This window comes from Bidens hawaiensis, unplaced genomic scaffold, assembly GCF_021521415.1.
Source record: "Bidens hawaiensis isolate Kalapana, Puna unplaced genomic scaffold, B.hawaiensis_p1.1 tig00021988_1, whole genome shotgun sequence".
Taxonomy (NCBI): Eukaryota; Viridiplantae; Streptophyta; class Magnoliopsida; order Asterales; family Asteraceae; genus Bidens; species Bidens hawaiensis.
Window position 1 is genome coordinate 259,140 of NW_027493402.1, and position 21,777 is coordinate 280,916.

General features: G+C 37.7%; 1 protein-coding gene across 1 annotated transcript in view; it reads left to right on the top strand.

Moving 5' to 3' along the window:
* Positions 1 to 200: 200 nt before the first annotated feature.
* LOC143564327 (purple acid phosphatase 8-like) overlaps positions 201 to 21,777 on the top strand; it is a 100,948-nt gene continuing 79,371 nt past the window's right edge. Inside the window, exon 1 of the mRNA XM_077051638.1 lies at positions 201 to 205. The gene's annotated coding sequence lies outside the window, so the exon portion shown is untranslated. The remainder of the gene's footprint in view (positions 206 to 21,777) is intronic.

Below are 21,777 nucleotides of genomic sequence, written 5' to 3' on the forward strand. Positions count from 1 at the left end.
CCATGCTTTCCTAACGGAAGCATGCGTTGGAAATGCTCTTCTGTTTAGTTGTTTGGGGGACTTTTGTTGCAATTTTTGGTCGGCCTCATTGTCTTATATGTGTTGGTAGACTGGTAGTCGAGTGCAAATTATAAGATGAATGCATGTCTAGTGGTGTATGGTATGGCAGATTGGCAGTGGTAGATGGAGAGTGACGACAATGGCTTTGGTAACCGTGGTGTGTTTTATAAACGTTAGTGAAGCATTAAAACACATGAATAAGTTGAAAAAAAATGTGCATATATAAAATTTGAATACCTTGTTCATAATAAAACTGTTAACCTTACTAAATTAACAACAAATGTTAGTAAATTTTGTTTCTAAAGCTATTATTAGATTATATTATAAATGCAAACGATTACAATAAAGTGACAGACAAACGGGCAACAAGCTGATAGTGTTTGTGGAGGGTAGAATGGAATAGACATTTCCTCTAACTCGGAAGATAGAGAGATTGCTTGCACCGAGACTCTGACTACAAAAACGTTGTTTTAACATGTAAAGTATAGTAACTCAATAGTTAATACCATAGAGTGTACGCATTGGGGATCAAAACGACAACAAAAAGATCAATGTTCTCACAACTGGATCAAACATAAAACCGATCACTTTTATGTGTAAAAGTAGTTTTTAGTCCCGGCATTATGGGTTTTTTTTTATATTTATCATTTCTAGTATTGTGAATATATTTTTTGAATTTTAATTTAATTTATTGTAAGGAAGTTTGTTATATACATAGACTTGTTCTGATCCATTTATGTTAGGTTATGTTCGTTTATATTCATTTTGAATGAAACATTGAATGAATCATCTACTTAATATTATATATATATATATATATATATTTGTGTTCATTAAAGTGTGTTTATTTATATTTGTTTATGTTTGTTTGTGTTGGTCTACGTTTGTTAATATATATTCATTTATGTTCGTTACCTTTGGTCAATTACTTGCGCTTGTTTGTGTTGATGATCTGTTCATTTAAATTTTAAATGGATGAATATTTAACCCATGTTTGTATCAGAGACCATTTATATCAAAAACTAAATCATGTATGTTTCTATAAATTTAAGATAGCAAAGTATGTTAGTAATCTATCACCAGTAATAATTGTTCTAAGCCTGAAATCAACTTTGGCGTGGTGGTGATGGTATGAGTGAGATGAAAACAGGTTGACCCGAATAGGTTTCATAAATAAAAAAGAAGGTAAGGGGCGACTGGATCTGAACTGCTGGCCAATTAACTGGTGTTCATTCGGCAATTCATGAGAAATTCAACAAAGAAGAGACAATTGATGTAGGTGACGATGGTGGCTGATGCATGAGTGAGGAGGTTGACGATGGTGGATGGTAATCGAAAGACAACCAGTGATGGAGAAGATGGATCGTCAACGAAGAATTATGTAGATTAGAAAAATTAAATTAGGGTTTGATGATAAAAAAATTTCACTAATAAATGAGATGTTATAACTTATTTAAGGGTTATCAAAGTTTTTTTTTTTTGAGACTCGTGACCAGTGAAAAATATTGTCTGATAATAAATAAATAATATAGATAGATATTAATATTCCTATAGTAGTATTGTCTTCGTTGTAACTGAGATATTTAAGTTGATTTACCGTTGTCATTATATTAAATAATAGGCGAATTGAAAAAACGAAATAGGTGTAAGAGAAGAGAATTATTGAATAGAATATGATTATTTCATGATGTTATGTGTAAAAGAAGAGAATTATTGAACCTTGCTTTTGGTGAAAGAAATAGAATAGTTGTACTTTACTTTTGATGGAATCCAAAAAAGAAGTGGTTCATAAAATCTAGCTTTCTAGGATGCAATTATAGAGTTCACATGTCAACTTATGTGATGTATGTGGGCCACCATGCATAGTAATTAGTAGTAAAGCATAATACGTGACAGTGGCCATTAACCTAATGATGTGATATCCTCTTGAAACTTATAATTAAGAGTCTAAAAGTTAAGCAATATATACAACAAATAATTAAAACAAAAAGGATAGTAAAAGAATGTGTGTAACACGTATCCCATTTATCCACTCAATTATTTTAATTTCATTTTTACACGAACATAACTACCTTTCTAGATATACAATTATACCCCACCCAACAATATATCCATCTTAATAGACATTGAAATACAAGACAATAATATTCATGTAAGAAATTTTTTTATTGGGTGGGTCCCTAGTTACTCACTACGAATACCTATGTTTTTAAATTTCATGCACATGCAGATCATGTTAAGGATAAACTATTGTTTCGTGATATCCGATGTCAAGAGAGGAGATTTTTACTTCTTTTTCTAAAGTGGTAAGAATGGAATGGAATGGAATGAACGGAGAATTTAATTGACGAAGAAATAGAATGGATAATGGAATGAAATAAATTGTTGTTATTTATTTGTTTTTTTTGTTAATCTATGAGAATTGAATGAATTATGACTTTATATTGTTTGGTAGAAAAAAAACACACATGAATGAAATACAAATGACAAAGATACATTGCTCAAATAAATAAAATTAACAAAAAAATGGCAATGGCGACGGTGGTCAAGTGGCGGCTGTGGTGGTGACAATGGACGAGATAATGATGGTGGTGGCACGTGCCGGAAGTCATGTGGTGGTGGTGTCAGCGGTCAGGTGGTAGTAGTGGTGGTCAAGCAGTGGTGGTGGGTGTGTGGTGGGGGATGATCAGGATGTGACAGTGGTTGTGGTTGTGATGGCAGGTGGTCCGACAATGGTGGTGGAGGTAACGGTGGTGGTTGTGGGGGCGATGATGGTGGTTAGGCAGTGGCGACGAAGGTGGTGGCTGTGACATCCGTCAATTTCGTGTTCTATTTGTATTCGTTTATGTATTCGTTTATCACGTAAACCAACCCGATTTATATCCTAAAACTCATGTTATATAAAATATTGGATTTTTATGTTACCAAAACATTCCCATTTGTTCAGTTTGAAAAACCCCTTTTACGGATTAGAAAACGCATTTAAAACGAGCGAAATACATCAAAAACGAACTTCTGAACGTGAAACGAACCACGCTAAACGAGCTGGACCAGCCCCCCCGGGAACGCCACGTCGCGCGGCTCCTAGCCAAGTCTGCACATAATTTCGTGTTTTTTTGTTATTTTGTGCTTTGCTTGTTTGTTTAACCAACCTATTTGCATGTAAACATAAAAGAGAACCTTGCAAAGGAGATTTGACCCTTACCCTATATATGCACACTCATCTTCTTCATTTTACTCTTGCTACATCTCCAAATTCTCTCTAAATTCTCCATAGATCCAAGATTGTTCATTTATGTGTTCTTGAAGGTTTGACTTCCAAATGTCAAACCAAGTTTATTCTTTCATTCTATTTAGCTTATGTAGTATTATTAATACTTGCTTATAGTGGTACAACATATATATAATACACACCCCTTGTTACCTTTTGTAGTTACTTCTCCGACTCCGGTTGGTTAAGTTTCGGACTTCGTAAGGCAAGGCTTCATGTAGGACTTTCGTGGTCCTTGATATATATACACTTATATAATTTGTTGCACATATTAATCTTGTTTAACTTAAGCTCTTTTTAGTTTGTTTGTCATATTTATGAAGTTCCATGGTGGGAGTTTGTAGAGACAAACCTCGGTTTAACCGTAAATAGTCCAAACCGTGAACCGAACTTGTTACTAGTTTTGTTAAATAATTGTTTTAAACATGCTTTATGTTAGATTTAAGTTTCTAAATTCATTTATACAAGTTCTTAGTTATTTGGGCATGTGGAGACCATCAAGGAACGTATTGTGAAATGGAAACCGAACTAATCCGATTTTTACTCGCTCAAGACACACAAGTGTGTTTTTTAGCTACCAAGACTTGTATATTTCTTTAAAAATAGTTTACAAACTGATTTTGATTATTTTCTTAAGTACTTGGAAATGTTGGATCCAATCTGATCTCATAACATATTTTGGACCGACAAAACCCAACACTCGCTTAACGTGCGTTGTTAGTTCTAAAACAATAGAACTACATACTTAGTTAACTCTTACTAAGTTTTATTGAGTTATCTCATAGTATTCATTATCTTGGAAAGTTGACTTTGGATTTGACCAACCATCAAGACCCGAACCAACAACCCGAAACACTCATTAAATACCAGTTTTAGTATCTTTATCCCAAAGGAACTTGCATTTTTGCATTTTTCCCACCTTATTACTTAACGTAGGTTAAGTAAATATTAAGGTTAGATACTTTAACCCGGTTTCGAGCAAATTTACATTTTTTAAGGGTTATTATTATAAATTCTTAAATAGTTATATTTTAAATACTTTTCGCAACAATTATTTTATTTAAGGATTTTCAAGACAACCTTTCTAAATCCAAGACTTCTTTCCTTTTAGGCATTATTCGTACTCATTGTTCTGGAAAATCTCCAAATTATCATCTTTCAAGTTTATAGCTTGAACGTGAGTACTTTCATACCCCATTTTCCATCTTTTGTTTTGGGGTGACATTTCATACTTATTCAACTAAATGCTTTATACTTGAATCCTAAAACCACAAACGTTATTGTATACTTTACTTTAGTAATTGCTCGATTTGGTGTTCTATGATCATATGCCTATGTGTTTATCGCTTTTGGTTGGTGGAACTATAAAATCCTAGACTATTTGGCATCCCCTTATAGCAAGGTGTCGTTAACGTAATGCAATTAATGATAGCTATAAAATCCTAAACTATTTGGCATCCCCTTATAGCTAGGTGTCGCTAACGTAATTCTATTAGCGATATCTATTTATCCAAGTTATTGCTTTTATTTATTGTTTCGTATACAAGTTTTGTGACTTTTTATCACTATGTACTTATATACTCAAACTTATGAATTGTTCACCAACCTTTGTGTTGACAAACTTTATTTTATGAAATGTTACAGGTTTGACTTTTGTTGACTAGTGGACTTGACGAAAAACGTTACCAAGACTATTAGGATATTAGTAAAACGAACAATATATTTGTTTACTTGTATTCAAATTGTTTTGTATGAATGAGATGTGTTGTTTATTGATTTATGAAATAAAATGAGTTGATTAAATATTGTCACTTTAAATAGTGTCTTGTGTATTTGTCCAATCACGTTGGACCCGGCATGTTCCGCCGCCTTTGGTCTGGGTGTGACAGTGGCAGCAACAGTCAGGTGGTTGCGGTGGTGGTATGGTTTGTGGTAGTGGTGGTGGTTGTCAGGTGGTGTTGTTTGGATAGTAGGCTGAATGGAGAATGGAATGAAAAAAAAGGGAGAGTGGGAAGGAATGGTTTTGGTAGAATGAGATTCTTTGTGTAATGTTTTCCATTACGTTGACCAACCAAACACCTCTTTTTTCGTTCCATCACATTGATTCATTCTATTCCCCATCCTATTTCTGCATATCAAACACTACCTAATAGAGACGTTTTCAGAAGATGTTTTTGTGTGCCAGATGGTATTTGTCCTAGCAATAGTGTGTTTTATCTTTTCTACCCTACACACAACACATAAAAGTATCATTTTTCTGACTTCTTTCCCCTCTTCTCTTTCGTAGTGACACTCATAAGTTTGTTTTTAATCCGTCTTCACAAAGTACTATTTTACTCTCTCACCACTTCCTATCTCTTTTACCTCACACCCTCGCTATTCTATAAACCCCCGATTCAAGAAATTGAAGGCTTTCTCATTACAGTGGCGAATTTAAAAATTTTGATCAGTGGGTTCACTGTTCGGTTCGGTTTAATGGTTTTGGGTAGTTAAGGTTTATCACATAATAAAAATACAATACAATAAAAAAAACAAACATCGTTATTGGAGCTTTAACATATTATTGAATGATAGATTAAGATGAATTTTTAGTTTGTTACTCTTTTATTAATGTTTAGCAAGCTCTTAGTAGTTTATATTAGATATTTATTATACATTTATACCCACATTTAGTTTCCCCAACTACCTGTACACTAATTAAATGTAAAAAAGGAAAAACGGTGTGCAATGGGAATCGAACCTAGGTTATTAGATTAGCAAGACGGATTGTTAACCACTAGGCCAAAGTTCAACTTTGTTCATGCATTCACTCATAAAATATATGTGTGTTCACTTTCATATTTTATATAAACGTTCTATATAAAATCCGAAAGTCAGTGAGTTCCCGTGAACCCGGTCTCGTATACGTAGATCCGCCCATGTTTCTTAAAGTAAACAATGAATAACATCGCTTGTGACATTCGTCAATTTTGGGTCTCGTTTGTATTCGTTTATCATGTAAACCGACCCATTTTGTAAACCAAAGCTTATGATATAATAAAAATGATGGATTTTATGTTACAATATTGTTTTACACTTGTTGGGTCTTGAAAACATTCTTTTTGGTCATTAAAACTCCTTAAAATGACTTAAACCAAACTTTGGGGACTATTATTGCCATTCACCAAAAACTTGTTTGATCATTTCAACCATCACATGCATCTTTACCCTATTTGTATGAACCATACTCTTACCATTATAAAAGCAAGGCTCCATACACCATTTTGGTTGTTCATCTTCTCCAAAATCTCTCTCAAATCCAAGTATTCATCTTCAACATTTTGTTATTTTGATTTCTTAAGGTCAACTAACTATAGTCTTTCATTTTAACTTGTTCATCTAATATTACTAACACTTGAATATGGTGGTACAACATATATATAATACACACCCCTTGTTTCCTTTATTTGTTACTTCACCGACCCCGGTTGGTTAAGTTTCGAATGTCATAAGGCAAGGCTTCATGGAGGACTTCGTGTTCTTGATATATATATACACACACATAATTTATTATACATATCACTTATGACTAATTTCTAACCCTTTTAGTTTGTTCATCTTATTTACAAGTTCCATGGTGTGGGTTTGTATAAGACTAACCTCGGTTTAACCGAAACTAGTCCAAACCAGAAACCGAACTTTTGTTTACTAGTTTTGTTAAAATAGTTGTTTAAACATGTTTATTGCTAGATTTGAGTTTCAAAAATCATTTTTACAAGTTCTTTGATATTAAGCATATGGAATCCATCTATGAACTCGTTGGGAGATGGAAACCGAACTAAACCGAAACTTTTGCTTAAAAGACTTGTAGTTAACTTTTTAGTTGTAAAATTTAAGTTTTCTTCATTTATAAACCAATATACAAATTCTATGATATTTGGGCATGTAGAAACCATCTATGAACTATTTGTGAGTTGGAGACCGAACAAAACCGAACTATACCGACTTTTACTCGCTTAAGACACACAAGTGTGTTTTTAGCTATCAAGACTTGTATATTTCTTTAAAAATAGTTTACAAACTGATTTTAATTATTTTCTTAAGTACTTGGAATTGTTGGATCCAACTTGATCTCAACACATAGTTTGGACCGACAAAACCGAACACTCGCTTAACGTACGTTGTTAGTTCTAAACAATAGATCTACATACTTGGTTAAGTGTTAGTATATTTTAATGAGTTATCTCATAACAATTAATATGTTGGAAAGTTGACTTTGGGTTTGACCATTTGTCAAGACCCGAATCGACAACCCGAACACTCGTTAAAAACCCGTTTTAGTATCTTTGTCCCAAAGGAACTTGCATTTTAGCATTTTTCCCACCTTATTACTTAACATTGGTTAAGTAAATATTAAGGTTAGATACTTTAACCCGGTTTCAAGCAAACTTATATTTTTAAAGGATTGTTATTATAAATTCTTAAATAGTTACATTTTAAACCTTGAACTTTAATTGTTTACTTTTTGCAACAATTATTTTATTTAAAGATCTTCAAGACAACCATTCTAAATCCAAGATTTTATTGTCATTTAGGCCTTGCTCGTTAAACTTCATCCATCCGGTTATTCATCTTTTACCGATCAAGTTTTATACTTGAACGTGAGTAACTTCATACCCCGTTTTCTATCTTTTGTTTTGGGGTGACATTTCATACTTATTCAAATAAAATGCTTTATACTTGAGTCTTAAACCACAAACAGTTTACTTGAATAATTGCTCGATTTGGTGTTCTATGCTTATATGCCTATGTGTTTATCGCTTTCGGTTGGTGGAATCTATAAATCCTAGACTACTTGGCATCCCCTTGTAGCAAGGTGTCGTTAACGTAATGCAATTAACGATATTCCATTAAATCATAGACTACTTGGCAATCCCTTGTAGCTAGGTGGCGTTAACGTAATTCTATTAGCGCTTGTCAATTTATCCAAGTTTATAGCTATTATTTATGGTTTTGTACACTAGTTTTGTGGCTTTTCATACTATATATCTATTGTTCAAACTTATGATTGCTCACCAACCTTTGTGTTGACAACTTTATTTTATGAAATGTTACAGGTTTGCATCTAGGTTGATTATGGAGTTCGGTGAAGAAAATGACACAAATACCGTTAGGATATTAGCAAAAATGAACAATATTTGATTTGTTATATTTTGTTATATTTTGTTGTATTTGACTTATGAATATTTGGTTATGTGACATTTTCGATGTTGTGAAATGAAATGAGTTTGTTAAATATTGTCGCTTTAAATAGTGTCATGCACTTATGGGCAATCGTTACAACTCGGCATGTTCCGCCGCCTTTGGTCGGGGTGTGACATCGCTTTTGCACCTAATCTCTTTATCTAAGAAAGCACCTTGTTGAGGATAATCGGGCCATAAAATGCTCTAATTTAAACTATAAACTGATTAGGCGTATGAGATGACCAACCAATAACTGATTTTATATGATTTGCAAGTACTTTGGCAATGCACCTGATTAAGCCAATTGGTCTAAAATCGTTTAACACAATAGAATCATCTTTCTTTGGAACTAATGCGATGAACCCTATACTTATTTCACCACATTCGTGGAAGCGAGAGAGTATACTCAAAAACAAAAACTCGAATAATTCCCAATGTCTTTTCAAATAAGCAAACATGAAATCGTCTAGACCAGAAGATTTACCGTTCCATGGTCCCAAATGCGGAGCTTTATTTAAAGTGCTAAGAAATGAGCGATAAACACGACCCCATAGAGTTGGAAAAGTTTGGTAAAATTACCCGAGATGAACTTAGGTCTTAAGGCCCATGGTTGTTCAAACTTTTTCCTAGATAAAAATTGCAAGCCTCAAATCATAACTTGGTTGGATCACTTTCCCATTGCTTATCTAATAATAACCCTCTTATCAGATATTTAAAGAGTTTGCTATTTATTAATCATGCCACGGGAAAAATTAGAGATCTCGTCCTCATCAATTGCCCATTTGATTGTCGCTCTTTGCTTCAAGTCTTTGGTGATCTCATCTTTTAAAACTTTTATTGGTTCAGTGGTGTTTAGACGAGAGAGGTTTTTCATTTTGGTGGCGCTTCTAGATTTTGCCATATTCCAACTCTTGGATCTCGTTTCTAAGAGCTTTTGTGCAAGCTTCTTCTATCTCTCTCTCTTCCCCTATCCGCCTTTTAACCTCGTTTTTATTGGTTTCAACTTTAACGACGACACTTATCTATAATATTTTTTGGTAGAGGCTAGCTCTTGCCTTTTAGTGAAATGTATGGGGTTATAACCAGAGAAGAGACGTATATATATAAATGTAAAAATATTTTACTGTTCAAATAAAAAAATTATTACAGTTAAAACTCATACATGATAACCACAACTAACACGTAACAACTATTCTTAGGATTTTAATACATTTGTGGGTTATATATAAATGAAGGCACCCCTCCATAAACATAATTCATGATTTTTCTCACACATAATATATTTATATTTTTTGCTTGTACGGTTGAGTTTCCTCTTAAAGCCTTATCTTAATCAATTATGGTTGGGTTTCCTCTTATCTTAATCAATTATTGGTGCATTTTGGTCTTCAAGTTAAGCTTTGATTTAACGCCCTTTGATGAGATGTTGCTTGATGGTTGAACTTTCAACATAGTTTAAGAAATTAAACAATTGATAAAAAAAACAAACACCATGGATATAATGATGATTACTAATGACAAAAATATAAGTGTTGTTTAACAGATAGAACTACAACTTATCTGAAAATGTTAATTCTGATCTAAAACAAATAAAAGCAAGTTGTTTGCCAACATTATGTTAAGAGTCCTGGCAGAATAAATCAGGATATCTGAAAATCAGTCAGCATGCTTCTAAAACTTACAGAAGCTATGTTTCATAAATCAGTAAAATGTCTTTTAAATAAAATAAACACACTCTAAATGTCTAAAACTGACCAACTTTAAATAACATTTTAATATAACTATTAATGGACTACTAAATAACCACTTACGTCTATTTTCAGTTTTTCACATAAGCAATTCTACAACTGCCTCAACAAAACTAAAAATATAAATGCATGCCGCTCAAAATAAAGTAATTAACTATCTTTGTTTTTCAGATTTACTATTGTAAACGAAGCACTACGTATTTTGGACTTTAATATACACAACCGTGCAACTCATTTTTGTGGCCTAAAGCCAAGAAAAAAATTGAGGCCTTTTGTTTATAAATATATTTAAAAATTATTTTTGAAGTGTACTAATAATAAGGTTAAATGTTCATCAAAAAATATCTTATAAATAAATCATCAACAAATAATTATTTTATTGTCTACTTCTTTTAATAGACATATAATTTAGTTTTCAAAAGTAATAAATATTAAGTAAATTGTAACTTTAATCATACTATTTCATCTAGGTCGTTGTTTATCAAAATTTTGATATGTTTTATTACAAATTAAGATGTATTTCGAACAATATAATTTTAGATCTCCATACACATTTAGAATTTCATTCAATCAAGAATAGAAAATAAAAGTAAACATGTACATCAAAGAGAAAAAGTATATGTAATATAGATAAAATTTAATTTATAACATGATTTCTATAAAATATAGTACAAATAAATTGGTTAGTGGCCACATCATCATGCATTGAACTTAATAATGTTTTAAATTCATGAAGCTCTATACCCATATTTGCTTTTGATGAAAAAGTAAATTACAGTTACCAATGTTATCACCTATTCATCATCTTCTTCAACACTACAACAATCAACACCACCCATTACAAAAATAGAGCAAATACAAAAATTATTTTTAGTATTTTGTAACAAAAGTTTCTCTTCTTTCTTCATAGTCATGAATATCAATTATCACAATTACAAATATAAATTCAGCTTAGAAAATACGTTATAGTACTAGTAGCCTCTTAAAATTGAAGGCCTTCAAAATATGGAGACCTAAAGCCATCGCCTCACTTGGATGACCCTAGATCCAGGCCTGCATTCAATTTATACAATTCTTTATTCAAAATAACTTTTATTTATTAAGTTGGTTTTTAACCTTTTACTTATATTTGCATTATCTGCCTCTTATCATCAAGTTGCAACTTTTGCATGAATGGTCTTTCCTTAGCAATAATCTACAATGATATTTGTCCCTACAAAAATAATAAAGACTCTGCAATTCCCTTACACATTAACATATCATTAATGGGACTTGTTAATAATTTTAATTCTTAGTAACTTAAACATACCCCATCAAGATTTGTTATTACAAATTTACAATATTGAGCAAACTGATTAACTTTAACAATGGACTCTCCTTTTTCACCTCTAATAATGTTAGCTTTTTTTAACAACGCTACCTTTATACCCGAGTAAGTCTTTCTGATATAAGATGTCAACCATCCATACATATATTGACGTTTTATGTTTGACTTACCAAGGAACACCGTCTAGGAGGAGCTCACCATCGTGATGAAACTCTTTTAAGCTAGGTTTCAAACTTGAGACCTAAGATTCAAAATTTATAGGCCTTGATCATCACCTCGTAATATTGAATTAGAAGACCAGTTATTCTAATGTTAATATGATTCATTTTAGCAACATGTAATTTAGTTTGGACAATAAATAATTCATTATATTATAGAAGTTGATGTGTATATCTTAACATTACTTTATATAGCGAAATTGCTTTTAAGTGTAGTATTTATTTTGTTAATTAAGTTATACTTTTAACTTTACTCATCACCAGATGACATATATACATGCATATCAATTCGTTTCAATGTAGTTGAAGACTCACGATGTGGGACTTTGAAATGTTGGACATGATGGAACCTCGTGAATTGTCTTCCACCAAAATTTAAAAGATGTTTTTATTATTTGGTCCCACAATGTCTTTTTAATAAGTTAAATACGCCATAAAATCTTTACACGACCATGAAGAGTGATCAAATTTGGGTTCGAATAACTTTTTGTAACATTGGCTCCTCCCCTATTTTTATATTGAATGTTTATTATTATATATTTATTTGAGTTATTTATACACATGTTCTATTTTTTCAAATGATATCTAAGCATGTAGCTATACCTTCTAATGTGGCTTTTTTTTTGAACGACCAACGAATAAAAGCTCAGCTATCTAAGGTAACCAATGACAAAAGACAACATACGCTTGCGATCAAAGACAATGTTGGGTAGCTCAAGCCCACTATTTCATGTTATGGGGAAATCCCATCGCTCAAAGGCCCACTACATTAAAACCCGGTTGAGATCAGGTTCAAATTTAAGACATATACTAGCCTCCAGTCTAAACTTCACTTCCTCTTCAATGCCAGTTAAGTTATTTAGTATTATGTTATTTCAAATGAAAAGGGTTGTCATGTCAGCTGAATTAAGTCATCCACAATATTTCAAAAATATATATTTATGCTTTCATTAACTTTGTAACTATATGGAAGATATATATAAATATAGATAAAGGATCCAATACAATATGAAGAAGCGTGGATCGACTTACTTGTGTACAATCAACGTCCCTCGGGTACGAGTGTGCTATATCACCGATGGTTTTCCGAGATACGAGTTCTTCCACCTACAAAACGAACAGCACCGTGAGCTTACCCCTCAGAAAGGGACAGAGGGGTCCTCTTTGGGGTAACCCTCCGGTGTGAGAATCAGATATTGTAGGATGGGATAATCAGGATGTGAAAATGAGTAAAGGACTTAGAGTATATTTTCCTGCCCCTCTCCAACTGTGGAGGTGGTGTGGTATTTATAGTATTAGGGTTTCCAATGACTGGTCTTATTAGGGCCTTTTTGGCCTCCTCCTATTGCTTCGCGCCACGTGTACTTAGGACACCTGGTGCTTTTTCATTGATTATTCTCTGACCAAGGTATTTCACCTGACCCATGTGCCATCACGTGGTGGCACATGGGCTTTGCTGAGTTGTCCACCCTTCATTGGCAGCTGTCAACATCAGCACATTCTTTATTCCTTAAAAGATACCTTCTGGAAGGTTGCCTGATGAGTACAATCATGGTTGTCCTTATCCTGATTTGGATTAGACTATTGTCTCATTTGTTGTGTCGCTTACGCGCGGCCTTTATGCGCCTATCCCGAGGATGCGCAAGGTCTTCTCTTTATTCTTACAGATGTTTCATGCGCTTGCGCATATGTGATATGCGCCACGCGCAGATGTTTCATGCGCTTGCGCATAGGTTTTGGCTTTGTGTCTTCATGACATCCTGATTTCAAGCCTCTTGTGTATATCTTGTGGGTTGACCCGCCCCGCTCGATGTTAAGGCGGGTGCATACCTCTTCAAGCCCCCCAGTCTAATGTGTGTCTTGTCTCGCGAGAGCGAGGTAAGATAGATATTAGACTTAATAGTTTGCTTTTTCAATAGGGCTTGTTTTTTCTTTTTCTTTTCTTGTACGCGCGTTGCGCGAAATTCCATCCCTTTGGTTAAAACGAATCGTCAATGCACGTGGTTTGTTGGTGTTTACATGCATCAGAGATGGAGACGTTATGTGTCAGACCTTTCGTGTGCTCGAGGTGCTACAGTGGCTTCTCACGTCTCCTCATACAGTGTCAGGAACACGTGTCGCACTTATGTTGACCTACGCCTGCGAGTGGGGGCGCGTGAGCATAGATCTGATTATTACTTGTTTCTCTCTCTCTCTCCTGGGCCTATAAAACCAAACCTTTTGAACGGTTTTTTCTTCATCTCCACTGTCATTTTCAGAGCTTTTGCCTATCATTTACATTCCGATTAAGAGCTTTCGTCTTTGTCCCTGAATTCCGTGCTTAAAGTAACCATATTGTTCGATTCGCGATTGTATGTCTGATAACCCAGACACCACAATTTCCCCTAGTAAAGGCCGTGTGAAATCAGTGGTTATGTCTACTTTGAAGAAAACCGGCAAGGGTATTCGGGTTGCCGAGGCTTCGTCAGAGGAGGGGGGAAATAATAAAACGGCGAAAAGATGGGACGAGATCCCCTGCAAGTTGAAACAGCCTGAGCTTGATAGTCTCATTGCTTCACAGGGTTTTCTCCCTGAGTATGGTTGTCTGCTCCCGGCAGCCGGGCAGACGGCGGCGGATCCTCCCGCCGGCTATATCTTTTTATATTCTCACTTTTTCACCCGCTGTAATCTTCGTCTTCCGATGACGAGGTTTATAGGTGCGCTCCTCCAATTTTACGGGATTCATATATCTCAAGTCCATCCCTGTGGATTAGTGCGCATGACTCATTTTGAGTTCATGTGCAAAGCTCAGCGCGAGGAGCCCACCCCTCGGCGCTTTCAATTTTTTTATAAGCCGAAAATCCAAGATTCTTGGTTCTCATTCACACCACGCAGTCAGAAGGTTAAGTGCTGCACTGTTACCTTCAAAAGCCTTCATGACTGGGCTGAAAAATTCTTTCATATCAAGGCTGGTGTTATTCCCATTCGTATGACCATGCGCGCGATTACTTCCGCGCCCGCGGATGATGACGTTCTTAAGAATCCATCTGGCGCGTGGGTTAAAAAATTAACTGCTGAACCATCCCCCGCCAAGAATATTTGCGAGGAAGCGTTGGTGGGGGTTGGTATGAGCAAGAGGTGGACTGACAGCGAGACTGAGCCTGTCATCCATGTTGATGGCTCAGGTGAGTTGTTTGTTCATTGCATTAATTTTGCGCGAGTATAATTCGTTTTTCTGATATCACTTGTCTTGTTTTATGCAGAAAGCAAGGAATACATCCACGCCGCCTATGACGAGCATACAGAAGGTGGCTCTGTCGCCCTGAACGCTGGGGAAGTTGCTTTCCCTGATCGCTTCGATGATATGTTCATCCCTGTCGACTTAGAATTTTGCTTTGACAGCGATGCGCCTGGTAAGCCCTTGTATTTGTGTTTAGGCCCTTAGAATACCAAATTTGGTTTTAACATTTCTGTTGCGCGTATTGTAGATGCGCTCGCTAATTATGAGTTGGAGCCTGTGGAATAGGAAAGGGAGGAGGAAGAAGCTGAAGCGTGAAAACTCAAGCGCAAGGCTAAAGGCAAGACTGGCGCAGCGGCCAGTAAAAAACAGAAAAAAGATGATGCCTCTGTTGCCCAGAATCTTCCCCCTACTCAAGTGAAAGGACTTGAGAAAACCAAGGGTTTTACTTCCAAGTTTTCCTCGTCTTCTTTGCCTCAAGGTGTGGGCAGTCCTCCAGTCCACACGAGGTATGGTGCTGCCACCTCATCTCTGCGTGCGGCAGACAAGGGAAGCGGTGCTGCGCCTGCTGTTTCGTCTTCTCCAACAGGTATACTTTGTTTATATTTTGTGGTTTTATGAGCTTGATTCCGATAGAGTTATTAATGAAGCTTTGTTCACTCAAATGTTTGTAGAGCCGGCAACGTTGGTGGCTCAACCTCAGGCGCAGCAAGGTGCCAAGGCTATGCCAAAAATTGTTTTGAAGTCCTCTGCTTTGCCCTCAAAAAGGGGGAAAATGGACTTCATGGCGATGCTTAATTCGCGGACTGCGGTGCGCCAAGGTATTTATTGCGCTTTAATTGTCTGATTTTTTCCTTTAGTTCAAGTCATGAATCATTTCTCCTTGTTGGTTTTTCATAGGAATTATAGCTGGCACACAAGCTGCTGGTGGCACTGCTAGCGCTGGCACCGTTAGTTCTGCTCCTGCTCCAACAAGTACTGAATCTCCCCTCATTGGGATCACTAAGGAGCAGGAGACTATATTTCGCGCTACTCTAACAGCGTCAAGGCCTCCCTCACCTCCTCCTGCGCGCAGCCCTCCTCGCGAGACTATTTTTGATTCTTCCAAGTCGCAGGAGAAGAGACCTGTTATAGAGGATGACGAGGAGGTTAATTTTGAAAATTCTGATAGTGGCTGCGTAAGCCCTATAGCGCCACGAGATTTCGTGGCACAGCCTTTTTCTCATGGGGCAGGCAGGAGCTCATCAGCTGGCGTTAATCTTTCTGCCGGTTCTCCTCAGGTATAAGTTTATTTTGCTCCGCTGTGCAGACTTCCGAGTTAGTGTTTAGATAACTAAAACGTTTCTTTGCGTTGCTTTGTGTTTGTAGGGAGCCGATCACATATACCGTCCGAGCTAGAGTATCACTGAAGAGAGCTCATTCCAAACCTTGGGCGTATGTGAAGACTTTTGGGCTCACTCTGTTCCTCTAGCTGAAAGGAGGTTTCAAGAGGACCGCGCTCGCGTGGATTTGCTTAATGACCACCTTTTTGCTGGGTCTGCGTTTTTTGCTGCCTCCCAAGAGCTTCGCAATGATTATATAAAGGTACGTGACGCCCTTGCGGAGGCCAAGCAAGAGGCTAAGATTTCTGCTTGGAATCTTTCTGATGCCCGAGAGAAAGCTGAGAAACTCCAAGCAGAACTTAGCGAGAACCGGGCAAGTTCCAACACTGCTTTTGTGAAGCGCGGGCTTGAGCTGCAAGCTGGGCGGAGAAACTGCAAGTGGCAGAGGCAGATGCGGCCAAGTACGCGCGTCAAGCGCGTGACCTGGAGTTGGCAGTGGAGGCGCGTGACCAAACTATTGCACAGGTTAATACTGAAAAATCTTTATTGGAGACTGAGGTTGCGCGCCTGAAGAAAGAGCTCGATGCTGCGCGAGCGGAAAAGAATGAAGCCTTGGCAGCAGCAGCGCCTGACAAAGAAGAGCTAGAACAAGTCAAGGAAACTGTTAAGTTATTAAACTCTCAAATCCCTGCTCTTGAGACGTCTGTTTCTTCCCTCGCGCAGGACCGTCAATGGCTGATTTCACAGGGTGTGACTCGTTGCGCTTATGCCATGAAATACTCAGACGAGTTTCAGACCCTTGTGATGGACTGTAATGCGGCGTTGCGCTTGGTGGGTCGGGCTGAGGGGTTTAAGGATGGTTATGAATATGGCATGCTAAAGAAGAATCCATCCGACTACCCTTATCAGCTCGACGCTGTCTGCGCTGACATGGCTGAGGTGGGGGAGAAGTACTTGAATACTTCAATTCCCATCCTTGAGCAGGTATTTTCACCTTAATGAGTTTACTTGACTTATTTTCATAATCTTTTGTACTTATACTATTCCTTGTGACTTGCAGATAGCCGCGTTTGCTGACCAGCCCGATCTTGGCGCTTTAAAGAAATTACTTGATGAATGTGAAGGGATTGGTGGCAATGATGATGGCGCGGGCAACGCTACCTCTGCCAGCTGCTCTGGCGTGGCCAAAGGACCTACTCCTGACGCTATCATGACAGAAGACGACTATATTCAAGACGAACAGCTTGATTATGGTAAGTTTGGAGATGACGAGGAGCGGGCTGCGCCAGATGCTGAGGGAGGAAATAATGATGAGGAAGATGAAGAGGCTGATATTAACATAGAGACTTGAAAAGCCCTTCTTGTTTTGTTTTTTTTTTTTGTGTTTGTAGTTTTTACCTCATCATTTGTAAATTTGTAAACTTCTATGTTTCGGAATGAAAGTTTGTTTTTCCCTTATTCGCATCTTGCGTATTCCCAATTCATCTCTTTATATTGCATGTGTGTGCTTGTTGAATATAAGGTATGCTTACACATTGAAACTTGAACAAGGTTGTAAGGAAATTATTTTTACTTAATCCTTAACAGTTGTCATATTTCAAGTTTTTTTTTTTTTGCGATATTCTGAATATGCTGACACGTGCATTGGCATTTCATTATTCATCTTTTGCGCGACGTTATCGTGCATTTATTATAGGGAATTATGAATGAGTTTTTTAGCCTTTACGTGTCAGTATGTGTTACTCTGCTTATATCCATTATAATCCTATGCGCGGCCCCGACCTGAGACCTTAACAACTATGCTTTGGCATGTGCTTTGCCTTAGTTGTGCTTAGGTATTTTTATGGTCCAGCTGCGCAATACGTAGGATGGATGCTACGAGTAATTTGAGCTAAGGCTCATATTATTGGGCTAAGGCCCTGACGTTTTAGAGTTAAAACTCGTTAACGCGTCTGAGCTTGAAGCTCGCGCATGTATGTTTTACTTCGTTTTATTTTTAGTTTGATGTCAACACAATGTTGTTATATTGCTCAAAATTAATAAAGGGAAGTGTGAAACATGTATGCAAAAGGTAATAGAACGCATATAGAGCGTATCATTATTCATAATGGCTTAAAAGGCCTTGATTACAAACTTGACAACTTTTACATGAAACATTTTCTAAGTTGTGCTGCGTTTCATGTGCGCGGGATCTTCTTTCCATTTAAATCTTTTAAAGCGTATGCGCCTTTTCCCAATTCTTCCGAGACTTGATAAGGTCCCTCCCAGTTGGGAGACATCTTTCCCGGGGGTATTGCGCGACTAGCTTCATTGTTCCGAAGGACAAAATCATTCTTCTTGAAGTGGCATTCTTTCACGCGCTGATTGTATTATTTTTCTAGCTTTTTCTTGTATTTGGCTTCACTGATGATAGCCGCCTCTCTGCGTCCCTCAAGCAAATTGAGATCCAACCTCCTTTCTTGCTCGTTATCCGTCTTACTCAACATGAGCACTCTATAGGATGGGCATCCAATCTCTGCTGGAATCATAGCCTCCGTTCCATAGGTTAGGCTGAACGGGGACTCGCCATTGCTGGTTTTGCTTAATGTCCTGTGTACCCACAGGACATTAGGTAACTCCTCGACCCATGCATGGGACTCTCCCTCCAACCTTTTCTTCAGCCCATTCAGCAAGCTTTGGTTCGCGCGTTCCACTTGACCATTCCCTTGAGGATGGTATACTGAAGTGAAGACCTGATTGATGTGCAATTCTTTGAACCAACTGGATATCTTCCTGTCAGTGAATTGTTTGCCATTGTCGCTCACGATTTCCATGGGCAGGCCAAAACGCATACGATGTGGCTCCAAATAAATTGCTTCATTGTCTCGGCTGTAATTTTTGCCAGTGGCTTGGCTTCAACCCATTTTGTGAAATAGTCTACTGCCACTACCAAAAACTTTACTCGCCCTGGCGCTTGTGGTAAGGGACCCACAATATCGATTGCCCACTTGTGGAAAGGCCATGCAGAGGTCACTGGAATCAAGTTGTTCTTTGGCCGCATGGTATTTGGCGCATAGCTCTGACACGCTTTGCATTTTTGGATCTCTTTTAACGCGTCCAAGTACATGCCTGGCCAATAGTAACCTGCGTTCATTGTCTTGGCGATCACCATGCGCGGGCCAGCATGTATTCCACAGATTCCTTCGTGTATCTCTCTGATCACATAGCTTGCTTCCTCAGCGTCTAGGCATTTCATGAGTGGTCCAAGATAAGAGCGTCGATATAACGTACCATCGAGCATTTCGTAGTTCTGCGACTTGTGTCTTATCTTCCTCGCCTGTGCGCGATCGTCTGGTAACTTTCACTCCTTCAAGAATTCCATTATTGGAGTTATCCATGATGAAGGTGTTGTATGAATTACAAGAACAGACTTCGCCCCCACTGACGGGTTGCTCATTACTTCCACCCTGACATCTTTGCCAAAATGATCGAAGCTGGTTGATGCCATCTTGCTTAGCGCGTCGGCAGACTTATTTTCACTGCGCGGAATGTGTATGATTCTGAAAAAGTCAAATTGTTCGGTGAGTTTCTTCGCCTGCTCTAGATACAGAGGCATGGTGTTATCCTTGGCATCATAAAGGCCATTAACTTGTGCTGCTACCAGGTATGAATCTACATGAGCCTCTAGCTTTTTAACTCCGAACTTGTGCGCGATGCGCAAACCAGCCAGCAGGGCTTCATACTCAGCTTCATTGTTGGTGCTCTTGAAATCCAACCTGATTGCGTAAGTATACTCATGATTTTCTGGATCCACCAGTTTGAGGCCTGCGCCGGACCCTTCGTTGTTTGAAGCTCCATCAGTGAATAATCTCCAAACGTTTTCTTCATTATTGGCTTGCGGAGGGTCTACTTCGCGCTGAGCCTCTTCGACTTTTCCTTCAGGGATTTCTGCGATGAAATCAGCTAAGACTTGTCCCTTGATTGCTGGACGAGGCTTATAAGTGATCGTGTGCTCCCCTAATTCCAGCGCCCATTTTGTCAGCCTTCCTGAGAGCGCGGGACGTCGCAAGACATGCTGGATGTTGTAATCAGTCAGGACTTCAATAGGATGACCATTGAAATATATGTGAAGCTTGCGCGACGCATGCTTTAGTGATAAAACTAACTTTTCTATGATGGTGTAGCGCGTCTCAGGATCTGTCAGCACCCGACTTACATAATAAATTGGTGTTTGGATTCCCTTGCGATCCACCAATAATACTGCGCCAATGGCGCGCTCTCCTGCTGACAGGTACAACGTTAAAGTTTCACCAGGTAGTGGAGCTGTGAGCGCAGGCAGATTTATCAGACATTCTTTTATCTCACTGAAAGCTTGCTCGGCCTCAGGCGTCCACTTGAATTGGCTTTTCTTTAAGCAATTTCTCAATGTGTTAATGAATGGGGTAGATTTGCTTGCATGGTTTGCTAGGAACCTGTTAATTGATACCAAACTACCATTCAACTTTTGAACTTCCTTCATGGTGGATGGTGGGGGCATGCCGAGTATAGCCTCCACCTTCTCTGGGTTCACCTTGAAACCATCCTTGGTGACCATTACGCCGAGAAATTTCCCTTCTTCAACACCGAATGTGCATTTGCTCGGGTTGAGTTTCATGTTTACTTCCTTTAGGCGCCGAAGGGTTTCTTCGATGTCTTTGAGCATTTGTTTTTCCTCCCTGCTTTTAATCACTAAATCATCCACGTAGACTTCTAAGTTTTTTCCAATCTGCTTGTTGAAAATTGCATCCATGAGTCTTTGGTAAGTGGCTCCTGCATTCTTCAAACCAAAGGGCATTTTTGTGTAACAGAAAACACCCTTGTCAGTTCTGAAAGCAGTTTTGTCTTCATCCTGTGGTGCCATTTGAATTTGGTGATTGCCCTTATAGGCATCCAGGAAACATTTGAGCTTAAATGGCACCACAGAGTCCACCTTCATGTCAATGTTTGGGAGGGGGTAACAATCTTTTGGACACGCCTTGTTGAGGTCCTTGAAATCAATGCACATTCTCCATGACCCATTGCTCTTCTTTACCATCACAGGATTGGCAACCCATGTTTGATATCGTATTGGGCGAATGATATTCGCGCGCAGTAGATCTTCTACTTGCTTATTCATGGCCTTTGTCTTCTCATCTCCCATGAATCTTTTCTTTTGAGCAATTGGCTCCACGGACTTGAATGTGTTGAGAGAGTGCTGCGCCAGGTCTCGCGGAACCCCAGTCATATCAGAATGTTGCCACGCGAAGACTGACATATAAGTTGTGAGCAATCTTTTCATTCTCACTCTTGTGTCATTTGATATCGTAGCTCCGATTGTGATTGTTTGTTCTGGGAATTTTGGGTTGAGAATCCATTCCTCTGGCGCGTTGTTTG